Source organism: Vicugna pacos, unplaced genomic scaffold (assembly GCF_048564905.1).
Source record: "Vicugna pacos unplaced genomic scaffold, VicPac4 scaffold_111, whole genome shotgun sequence".
Lineage (NCBI taxonomy): Eukaryota > Metazoa > Chordata > Mammalia > Artiodactyla > Camelidae > Vicugna > Vicugna pacos.
The window spans coordinates 475,929-487,714 of record NW_027328791.1 but is presented as its reverse complement, the minus strand read 5'-3'; the positions used below and the strand labels follow the sequence as shown (position 1 = coordinate 487,714).

Here is an 11,786-nt window from a genome sequence, read left to right as displayed (position 1 = left end):
GGCTGCCATCATGATCTCTGTGGTCAGGTTTTGAAGGGCTGCAATCATGATATCTGGTCAGGTGAAGGCTATGCAATTGGGAGTTTCTATTTAATAAAAAGAAAAAAAATTACAAATAGAACATTAGAACAAGGGTGGTGACAGGGGCTCTTGGAAGTGGGCACCATTAGCTTTCTTAGCTTCAGGTGCAGTGGCCTATTGCCACGAGAACCCGTCCTTGTGCTCTGAAGTTGAAGGGACCAGTGGGTTCAGTGGGAATGTTAACCGAGTGTATCTCATGGGCTGGGCATTGTCCTATTTGTACTGTGTGTTCATTTTTTGAGACAGTGAGCTCACTTAACCTCAATAACCTCTTTAAAAAATTATACTTTTTACTTTGAGATGTAATGTAGATTCCCATATGATTCTAAGAGATTATATGACAAGGGCCTATGGACCCTTTGCCCAGTTTTCCTTAATGGTTCCATCTTGCAATGTTGGGGTACAATTCATTACTGACTCAGTAACAATTTGAGGTTTGTGTTATTGCCCTCATTTCTATTCACGATTAAACTGGGGTTTAGAGAAACACACAGGGTTAGTGTAGAGTCGGGTGGAACGTGGGCCTGTGATTTCCAGGCAGTACCATTATGATGGTCTGTGGCAGGGAGCAGCATTCACTTTGTTTGTTTATTCATTCATTCAACAAACATTTATTGAGTAACCTCTGTGGTTCAGATGCTTTCTTAGGGTTATCTGATTCTTCAGCAGTACTGAGAATCAGGTAATTTTTTTTTTTAATCTGAGAAAATTAGCTCTGAGAGGTTATAATCCCCCAAAAGGAAATGTAGCTCATAAAGGAGCGATACTAAATTTGTACAGTCCCCCCTTTTTATGCATGTGGTACCCTAGACATTTTACATTTGCAAACTTGCGTAATCCAGATATATTCTTGTAAGTCAAGGAGTTTTTTTTTTAATTGAAGTTTATTCAAGTTTACAATGATGTGTCAATTGCAAGGTGTTTTTTGAATTTTGAATTAAAAAATATTTTTTGAGGAGGATAATTAGGTTTATTTATTTGTTTAATTTTTTTAAGATGAGGTACTGGGCTTTGACCACAGGACCTCGTACATGTTAAGCTTGTGCTCTATCACTGAACTGTACCGTCCTCCCCAAGGAGAGTTTTCTTATCCATTATTCTGCAGCTTAGGAGTCCAAATAAATTGGATAGGAATCCAGATCTTTGGGTCCTACTGTGGTCCTTTTCTTTATATTCTGCTGAAGGGGGTTGGGGAAAGAAGTTCCTTTTTTCATTGATTTATTCAGCATTTTTGAGCTGTGATTTTCCATCAGGGCCTTGCTAGGTGCTTGGAAACAGAAAACAAGAAATAACCCTACTCTGCAGGGGCAGGAAGCCTAGACCAAAAGCTGGGTAATGTGATCCGAGCTACAGTATCCATGTGCATACTCTGAGGACAGACTGTACCCCCGGATTTGCTTTGGCTTCCCTTGCCTTCTGACTGGTACACACCAGGTCACCTCAACCCAGATGGGCCCACAGCCCACAGCACAGTATGTACCTCGATCTCCTCTCCCCTCTCGGCAGGGCCTGCAACATCAGCATCCCTGACTAAGTGCAGTGTGCTGAGGACTATGAGACTCTTCCCGTGGTGGTCCAACCCGTGAGGATCATCTCAGAGGATAATTTCTTTTGCATCTATAAGCGAATCTCCTCGGTGAGCCAGATCAGCCCGTGCGGCTCCCAGTGGGCACTCTGTATCCACTACAGGCACCACTATGCGCCCGAGAATGGGTGGAGTGACTTCCAGACACACCGCAAGGTCGTGGGCCTTGTCACCATTACCGACTGCCTCTCTGCCAAGGTCTTCGAGAAGCTCCACGTGCAGAGGAGCTGTATGGCAGCACGCTTAATGACTCTCAGCTCTTTGTCTTTGTGCTGCATGGGGAGATAGCCGAGCAGTCGCTCACGCTGAGCAGTCGCTCACCAACGTGGCCTTCAATCTACGAGGACTGCAGGGTGGTGGAGAAGAGAATCGAGGACTTCACTGAGTCACTCCTCATCTTGCCATCTTCGATGGGGCCCCCGACAAGCCTGGGGATAAGATCACCCACCTCTGCATCCCGTTTGAGAAGGAGGACGTCATGGGACAGGACACAGACAGCAGGTAAGTTTACCTGGAGGCCAGTCCACCCTGGCTGTGTACCGGGTTTCTTCCCTACATCCAGGAAGGGATCAGCAAGGAAGAGGACTCTCTTGTAGCCAAGGGGGGAGGGAGGGGCAGCCCGCCGGTTTACAGACATTTAAAAGTGAATCTGCCTTTGTTTCAGAGAGATCCTTTTAGGGTTAGTTTGGACACTTACTCCCCCTTTTCAGCCAGGACCCCTGGTGGGACCTCTGGAGTTGCTGTCCAATAGAGTAGCCACAGTCACTGATGCTAGGAGCACTGGGGAAGAGGCTGGTCTGTGTTGAGATGTGCTGTAGGTCAAATGCACATCAGACGCTGAGGCTTGTCTAGTAAAAGAATATAAACTATCATGTTACTTCCTATATTGATTACATGTCAAAATGTTAGTATTTTAAATACAGTAGATTAAGTAAGATCTGTTCTTAAAATCTGTTTCTAGTATTTGATTTTTGTTTGTTGGTTTGTTTCTTTGTTTACCGTTTTAAATGTGGCAACTGGGAAACTTTCTTTACATGGCTCTCATTTCATTTTTGTTGGGCAGCCTGTCCTGAGACAGTCTCAACCCTTTTCTTATAGATGAGATGCTGAATCCCGAGAGGCAGAACGAGGCGCTGGTTGAGCTGGGGCTGGAGCCGGTGTCTCCTACCCCCCAGGCCTAGCACCTGTTCGGCTCAGGCCCTCTCTTCCTGCCAGACAGCCACCATGCCAGGTTAGTACATCAGAAACACTGACAGGGACTTCCGAATGAACTTCTTATGCAGGGAAAGGCGTATCACGGAGTATGGGAGAGAGCAGAGAAATGCTCAATCTCACTTTGTCACTGTGATTAAGTCAACGACCCCAGTTTGCCTCGGAGGTGCAGACGAGCTCTTCTGGGCTGCCCACCTTCTGCTCTGTTTCCCCGTGTATCTATCGTGCTGTCCCTCATGCAGAAGAGGGTGAGATGCCTTTGCCGACAGGTGGTCCCCCTTTGCTGGGGAGAGTGAGGGAAGCTGTGTCCCCCCAGCCTACGGCCTCGGTCCTTGAGTCTGGAGGTCGCTCATGGCGATCCCACAGGTGACGGTAGGAGGACCTGGCACGTGCTGCCGGGCCCGCTGTGGAGGTTGTGCTCTGTGATTCTTGAACGTAACTAAGATCAAATTCTACTTTCTGGTTGTTGGTAAGTTGGCAGAGAAGATGCCAGATAATTGATAAAAAGAATGTCGAGACCAGCCCTGTGAGTGATAGGCAGAGGGGACCCGAGTCCTACCTGCGTGAGGTGTCTATTGGGCTCTGGATGAATTTTCTGTTCCTCCAAGACATACCTCTATGGCTTAAGGAAGGGGGAAGTCATGTCGTGTCCATGATCTGTACTTGTCCTCACAGGGCCCTGTGATCTACATGCCCGCACAACCCTTCTGCTGCTTGGAGATTAGGTGTCAGGTTTAGGAACCTGGGCACTGCTGAGGGCATAGCTGCCAGCACCGTGCTACACCAAGGCTGGCTCCGTTCACCTAACCTGTCACTTCCTGCTGAGTCCCAAGGCTTCAGTCAAGGGAGGTGCATCGGTGCAACATAAGCAGGAACCACCTTCTCTCCCTGGACAGACTGGGTGAGCAGTGGAAGCCCGGAGCCCTGCCCCAGCCCCCAGGCCAGTGCCTCCTCTTTTGTCATAGGAGGCACTGGTGACATTTTTGCTCAGCAACTGCTTGGCTCTGTGTCTAAAAACACACCAGAGAATGTCAGCTTGATTTTGACTTTTGAAGTCTGCCCTTGGTATTTGGCGGAGTAGCTGGATGTTTGCTTAGCCCATAGTGGAAGACACTGTCACCATTGTTTACCCAGAACCTCGTATTCCAGGCATGGCTCCAGGCATCAAAATACAGCAGCGCATTAAACCTCCCTCCTTGTGGGTCTGTCTGTTCTGGTACCATAAGGGCTCAGCCAGCATCTTAACGTCAGTGAGTTAACGCGGCCAGTGATCTCGGGTCAAGCACGTTCTCTTCCAGTCATTTTACTCCACTGTTGCTTTTACTATTCCACAGTCATTAATTTATAAAGCAATGCTTTGGTGCAGGAGTAGAGCCTAATTCTCTCCTGCTACTCGTGGTGGAAGTGAGCCTGAAATGTGACCACAATTTGTAGCTCAAAAGCTGCCTAGACGCATGTAGGTGGAGTTTTGGTTAGGGGCGCTGACCACGCTGGGGTCCCCCGGCAGCACCGCTCCCCTCAGGCCCCTGCCTTCCCTGGAGCAGGAGGTGAGGGTGGGTCTCACCGTCCCCTCGTCCCTGGCCTCACACACTCTCGTAAATTCATGTACAAGCTGTAAAAATCATTTTTCTTCTTGTGTGTTTTTAATTTTCTCTTCTTCCTCTTCTCCTTTTTCTTCATTCATTTTTCTCTTGTACTGCCCAGTGATCATGTTGTTGCTTCTGAAAATGTGGGCTGTGCACACCCTGCATTGGGAATAGCCAGATCGCCCTCCGTGCTGTCTCCATCGCTTTAAAAAGCAAAAACTTAACAGCTGCCTTGATCCATGTATTATCCTAGTCATCTTTTTATTTTCTAATTTTTTGGAATATTTGCTTTGTTAGCACATCACCCACTGGTGTTTGATACCTGTTAAAATCCTTGCTTTGAGGGACATGTTTGGTCCTCCTTATATTTGGTGACAAATGCACCCTTATTAAACTTGTTTGATTGTTTTGAAGAAGTGAGATGCGAATTGATTTAGGCGACTGCTGAGGGATTCTTTTCATGGAGAATTTAACTTGGAAAGTCAAAGTCTGCAGCACCTTGCTCGATTCTTGCTTTTACACTTATGTGCTTGGCACGCGGTTCCTCGCTGTCGCTGTGTGACGTGCGTGACGGCGCTTCCTGGCCGGCGGTCACTGGTGAGGAAGTGGCAGGCTCGGGAGTGAGCAGCTGCAGGGGACGCTGTTGGAGGAAGCAGTCAGTTTGTTTTCCTTTGCATTCAATTTCCCCGTGCCATTTTCTTTACTTTGCCTTCATAAAGGGGCAGAAGTGGGTCTAAAATCCATGCCACTCTTTTGTTCCCTTTATGAGGCTGGTTTTTCTGAGTATCAGGACAACATGGCCTTCTCCTCAGTAGCTGGCTCACCTGGATCTGTTGGACACAGGGACTGCTAAAGGAGCCGTATCTTCCTCTCTGCTCCAGCCAGTGGGCATTCAGAGCTGGGTCTGTGGTTTGCCTCAGCAGCCGTGCAGACCTCCCTGCCGCGGCCTTTACTTTTAACCCATGTTGGCAGTAGATAGCTGAATCCGTGTCTGTTGCAGCTGACGTCCACCACTGACGGCTTTGTTAGTTTGTGGTAGTCAGTCTCCAACACCCCAGTCAACCTTGATGGAAGATGATTTGGCCGACCTAGGACCTTGGATTCTCACCCCCACCATGGTTCATCTCACCCGGTGGAAGGGTTTGGCCACCACCATCATGCTGACCATGAGACACTGTTTCTACTTTCATGCTCTGGTCCAAATGTGGACACTTGATTTTTCACTGAATTTGTTTCGCTTGGGTCAGGACAGAATATCTGAATGAGTCCATCACATTCTGGGTGGGGAACAGAACACAAGAAAGTGTCGCAAGTAGATGGAGTCTATGCTGTCCGGGTTGGCAATGCAGACTGGTATCTGTGATGGCCGGGCTGTACTACCCTGGACACAGGCATTTCCCGTGGCTCCCGAGAGCCCAGGGGTCGGAGTGAGAACAGTCTTGCCTAGGTTCCTGCATCCTCACCTACTCACTGGCAAGTGTGTCTGCTAATTAGGAGCTACCCCGGACCTTGGGCCCTTCAAAGCTCAGAACACGTGAGAACTTCTCCTGGGCCTCCTTTGTGAGAATCCAGTGCCTTCTGAGGTGACCCGTGCCAGGAGATGCCTCCCCCTCCAGGGAGCACCCTTAGGAGGACTGTGACTCACTGCACAATGCTGTGAGCTTGTGGGGTTCCGGCCATGGTCCCTGCAGAACTAGACTTGAGATGGGCTTAGCTACGGAAATAACATGACAGATTCCAGGGCAGGGCCGGGGGGAGGGAACAGGGGAAGTTGAATGTGACCTCAAACACATAGGTGGGTGCTGGGGCTGTTACTAAAATGGGGAGTCTGGGAGGTACATGCCAGGAATCGAATTCCAGAGTAAATGGTGGACATGAGGCATTTTTAAGGTGCCATTTGTCATCCAAGTTAGGACTTCAAAGAGGCACTAATGTCTATGAGACTGGGGCTCAAGTGAAGGAGCCAGACTAGAGGTACACGTTGGGAGTCGTCATTCTTAGCTGGTGTTTACAGCCTTGCTTGTGAATTAGATCATCTCGAGAGCTGCAGACTGAGGTTGGGGTGGCAGGGCTGTGCCTGGTTTCGAGGAAAGCCCAGACCATGCAGCTTTGTTGTGTCAGTCAGTGGCGTTTGCGATTTTCATTCTAATGCCATATACCTTTAAGGGGCCGGGGGATGGGCAGGGCCAGCCAGGAAGAAATCTGAAGGGAGTGTCGTGGCTATGTGTGTGTCTTGGGAAGGTGCAGAGGCTGCTGGGTCCGGGAGGGTAGACTTCTTAGAAGCTGGATTTGGAGTGGGGAGAAGGTAGTCACACTCACCTGTGTGGGAGGGAGGGAGGCCTAAGTAGTCCCCCCCTACCGGACTGGCTTTCCCATGAACAGAAGGCAATCATACAAAGTATCTGAGGTGAGAAGGGATGGGCGCTGAGAGGGGAGCCAACCTGGAGACTGGTGCTTGGAAAGTTCTGGAATACTCTTCCTGCAAAATACAGTTAAAAATACCCAGACTTTTAAGAACATTGATAGTGACTTGGGAGGAGGCAGTTGTTTTTCTGGCCTCCTAAGTGTAAGGCATGTATCCGGGGATACACAGATGATATGGGCAGTCTGTTCCGGGGGCTTGATCCTTACCGGGGGAACAGTGTAAGTTCAAAGGGGGAGAAGGGCAGCGGAGGGAAACTAGCCAGGCCCCGTGTCAGGTACCAGTCGGCCGCCCTAATGCGTGTTGCATTCACATCCATGCCTCCCAGGTGGGCGGTGGCAGCCCCCTTTTGCAGATTGGGAAGCCTTCTCAGAAGGGTTAAGGAATTGGTCCGTTTAGTGGCTAGTAAATGCTGTAGCCGAATTCAACCATGGCCTTGTCAGAATTCAAGGGCATGTTCTCTCTACTAATTCCGGTACCTCCCTGTTGTACCTGGAATGGTGAAGTGGGTCAGTTTTGGAGCATTTCAGAAAAAGTATGATTTAAGTGCCTCAGGACTGTTTCACAAAGCTCAGTGTTCTCTGTTGGTTCGGAAGCACCGCAGTGCTTTTTGCCCCACAGTTGTTAGGTCTTACTCCTTTGTCGATGACGTGGTTGCAAATGACCTACAGGTGCAAAACCACACTTAGCAGCTTCTGAAGGGAAACTCTCCTGTTCTCCCTTGATCGGCTTTCTTCCACGGGATGTAACTGTGCTGCAGCATAAGCCTGAGCTTTACTTATGGAGTGAGGGTTTAATATCCAAAGTTAGCATAAAACGATCAGATGAAGAAAATCGACGTTGACAATTTATTTTTGGGTTTCATTAGTCAAGATATACTATCAGTTAATGGCCCATATATCAAATGAAATTGAGTACAGTACATTGCATTTCTTCCTTTCTATTTAGTGTTCTCTTACAGCATAAGGCTGCCTGCTTTGGAACATCAGCTCCACCACCACGGCACCTATCAGTGTGTTGGTGTGATTGCATTTACACAGTGCATGTAATCTGGGCTTCCTCAGCCTCAAAAACTCCAGTGCAGAATCACGGGCTGTAGCCATCTCTTAGTCTCGCAAATACTTCTAAAATTATATGATGCCAGAAAAGAAAGAAGAGAGAGAGAGAGATTGCCTTTATCAAAGTTCCTTTCAGTTCTAACTGCAAACTGTTGTTGAGCAGCTCTGGTTTCCTTTGGATATGAATGTATACATTTCTGTGCATGTAACCTTGGTTCTGGACTAGAACACCAAGTTCTTGCTGTCCACAAGCCACAAAAATATTAGCCAAATTGCACACGTGTGAAAAAGTTTACATTTTTTCTGAGAAAGTGTCCTTAAATTTGGGACTTGGGCTGTGATTTTTGCTTTTTGCTTCCCCCAGCCCTCTTACAATCTCTCAGTCCTTCCCACGTGGCCCCCAAGATTTCGTGGTCTCAAAGGAGCGAGCAACTACACAGTTGGTCACCATGTACTGCTGCTGTAGACGGAGCCCAGCCAAGACCTAAAGGACATTATCAGAGAGGACTTCCTTGAAGAAATGTGCTCTACATTCAGTTGTGATGACAGTGTAAGAATCAGCCAGGAGAAGGAGTCAAGAATGTGGCTCAGGTCACAGGGGCAGCCCGGGCAGGCGCTTGGAGGCTTTTGGTGTGGGGACCCGGGGAGAGTGCCCTGTGTGGTCCAGGGTGGAGGGTGCCCCTGCTGGGGAGGACACTGGAGAGAGTCTGGGGTGGAGGGCTTTGGAAGAAGTTGTGTTTTACTAGAACTGACACAGTATACAGTGAAGGGTGTCATCAGAATGTGACCCTCAGGAAAGGTACTTCTGGATTTGCTTCTGATATTCTACAGACAGAAGGGTCGGGACAGGCGAGAGCAGGTATGTCTGTCATTTTGAGACTCACCCCGTCATTTAATTATTCATAACACGCGCACTTCTGTGAGTCTAGGGGAGAGAGGGTGTAGCCACATTAGTAAGCAAAATGTATTTGCTTCTTGAGAGCTTAGCATTGTCAGAAGTTGAGTTAGCCTAGAATATTCTAGGAACAGAGGAACAAATTGTGGATTTTGGAGGGAGGTAAGGCTTCCTTGGGAAACAGTCTAAATGAGCCTGGAGGCAAGTGGGAAATAGGAGCAGGTCAGGGGCCCCTGAGGTCACTGGGGACCTGGGTACTGAGGTGAGGCTGGGCGAGCAGGGTCTGGGGTGGGGCTAGAATTCCACCAGGGAGCCTCTGAAGGGTTTGAAGTGGGGTGATGTAATCAAATTTGTGATTTGGGAAGGCTGCCTTGGCTTTGTGTGTGTGTGTGTAGCGGGGAAGAGGGGGTGGGGGCCACCAACTGGGTGGTCATTAGAAAACCATTCACAGGCTGGGAGAAGGGCGTCGGGGCTGCTTGGGGAAGGCAGGGGCAGTGTGGATGCCGGATTTCCTTATGGGTGTGCTTGTTAGCGGGGCCGACCTAGAGGCACATTGTGGCTGGAAGAAAACTGATGGAGGCCGCCAGCAGGACTTTCCTCTTCTCTCTTTCCCTGCCTTGTGTGATGATCTTAGCTCAGCCAACATTTGGAACAGAAGAGCTAATTTCCAGGGTAGCCCAGGACGTTGTTGAGCTCGTTCGAGTAAGATCTGATAGGATCTAAGTTTGTGTTCAGTTCTGGATGTTCACTTAGCTAGAAACGTCCTGTCATTTCGATTTCCAAAGGGGTTTTTATTCTTGATAAAGATTGCTTTCTTGGTGAGAGGAAATTTAATACAGCTGTTGTCTTTTTAAAAAAAATCATATCTTTTAAGAAATTTAATATTTAAAAGAATAGGAATATATAAAATTGTTTAAGTAAGTTTTTGGTGTAGTTTCTTTGCTTTCTGAGCTACTGTGGAGTTAGAGCCTTTGCATTACTTAATAGCACATCCTTGTCAGTATTTAAAGAGCTGTTAGTGAGCCCCCCAGGCCTCACCTCTCAAAGAATCGTTAAAGTTTGCTCTAAAATAGTGAGGTCATAAAGGTCTTGTTTGCAGAAATCAAACAGTTTGCTTAAAATGCGCATCATAGCTCCATTTATAAAATAATAGTAAGTTCAAAATTAAGAAAGTGGAGGATAATTGACTTTTTTTAAACCTGAAACATAAACCTTCTTGTGCTAATTTTGCAACTGGAAATTTTGAAAAGAAAAATCCTACTGCAATATCATCTACGTGAAATACATATATGAGTTTCACATTTGAAATGTAAATGCGCAGTGGTTTTCGAAGTCAGGAGCATTCCAGCTCAGATACTGGCAGTGATGGTTGCTGGTTTTCAATGGAAGAGCCTTAATTTGCCTTCCTACCTTTTTTTTTTTTTGTACTGAGAGGGTTGATTAGTGCTTTGCCAGCATGACTTTGGGGCAATTTGAGGGCAGATGTCGTGTACCAGCAGTGAGATATTTCCATGCATTTTATTTTCCGGACATCACAAGGGCACATGTGGGGTTTGTGCCTGCATGCTGGAATGCTGCAAGACTCCCTGATCCATCACCGTTATGTCCTGGAGCTGCTCTGGTCAGTGAATGATTTTCTGTGGCTTGGTGGTATTGCGGTCTGATGGAGATGTTCAGATGTGCAGTAAAGTGCTATTACTTGAAATAAGAGTAACCTAGAAACATGGCTCTAACAATACAGGATAAGGGGGGAGAATTGGCTGAGCTGCTTGCAGTGAGGAGTCTTCTCAGGTGACTCCCTCACAGTGATCCCTTTCAATATCCGTCCCAGCCCTGCACGGTAGTCCTGCCGAAGCAAGCATGCACTTTGCTCAGAAACGCAGTGAATTTCCTTGTGCCTCTGTTGGTTGGCTTTTTTTTTTGAAAGCACATCTTGCCCTTTGCTTAAATGCCATCCCTGCTAGTCACCTCTTACACTCATTCTTCTGAACCTCGTCCATACTTAGCTGTTGAATGGATGAACAGAATATAGTATCTCCATGTAGTGGAACATTATTCACACGTAAGAGTGAATAAAAATGAAAAAAAAAAGAGGAAAATGAAAAAGGCCTCCTGTTTTGGAAAGTCCACCCTGACTGTTCAACCCGCCCTTTTCCCTTTGAAACCCAATCACTTATGCTCCACTCTAATCTTTTTGATAGTACTTACCACCTTCTAATAATCTTTAACGTTTTCCAAAATAAAAAAAAGAGAGAGATGCTGATACCACTTCAAAATGGACAAGCCTTGATAACAGCACGTTAAGTGAAAGGAACCAGACACAAACGGCCACATACTGTTGAATCCAGTGATCTGAAATGCCCAGAATAGGCACATGCAGAGGCAGTGAGCAGGTGATGGTTGCAAGGGGCCTGGTGGAGGGGGATTAGGGAGTGACTGCTAGTGAAAGGGGGATTCTTTTGGGGTGATGAACTGTTCTGGAAATAGATGGTGGTGAGGGCTGCACAACCGTGAGTGTGCAGAATACTGCTGAGCACTGTGTCTGGGAGTGCCTGTTGTAGGGCGGCTTTAATTTGTTCTCATCCTGCCATGTCAAGAGTCATCTTGTGCTGTGGCCGTTCTACTCCTGTGAATGTTGAGGGTCAGAGACTTTGTAGAATCATGTTTCATTTTTCCCTCTTGCTGAGTGTAGGCAAAAAAGATTTAAGCCTGAGGAAGTGCTCCATCTGCAGAAATGTCTTTTAGTTTTGCATGGTGTAAAAATCTTGACAGCTTTTAATCGTTGAGGCCAGTGTGTGGGAGGAAATAGCCCGTGAATCCTGGGTGAGACCGGGAAGAGCCACGCTTCCCTCCCGGACACGGGTGGGGATTTCACCCCCGTTCAGGCAGTGAAGGGCCCAGACCCGTGAGCGGAGTTGACAGGCGTGAATATTTACGTGTATCCGCT

The 11,786-nt window shown here is 47.5% G+C and overlaps 1 long non-coding RNA gene across 1 annotated transcript in view; it reads left to right on the top strand.

The window, feature by feature from the left end:
- Positions 1 to 1,944: 1,944 nt before the first annotated feature.
- Positions 1,945 to 11,786, top strand: part of LOC140694914 (uncharacterized) — a 55,309-nt gene continuing 45,467 nt past the window's right edge. The window contains exons 1-2 of the long non-coding RNA XR_012070578.1: positions 1,945 to 2,167; positions 2,765 to 2,897. This is a non-coding gene — a long non-coding RNA (uncharacterized lncRNA). The remainder of the gene's footprint in view (positions 2,168 to 2,764; positions 2,898 to 11,786) is intronic.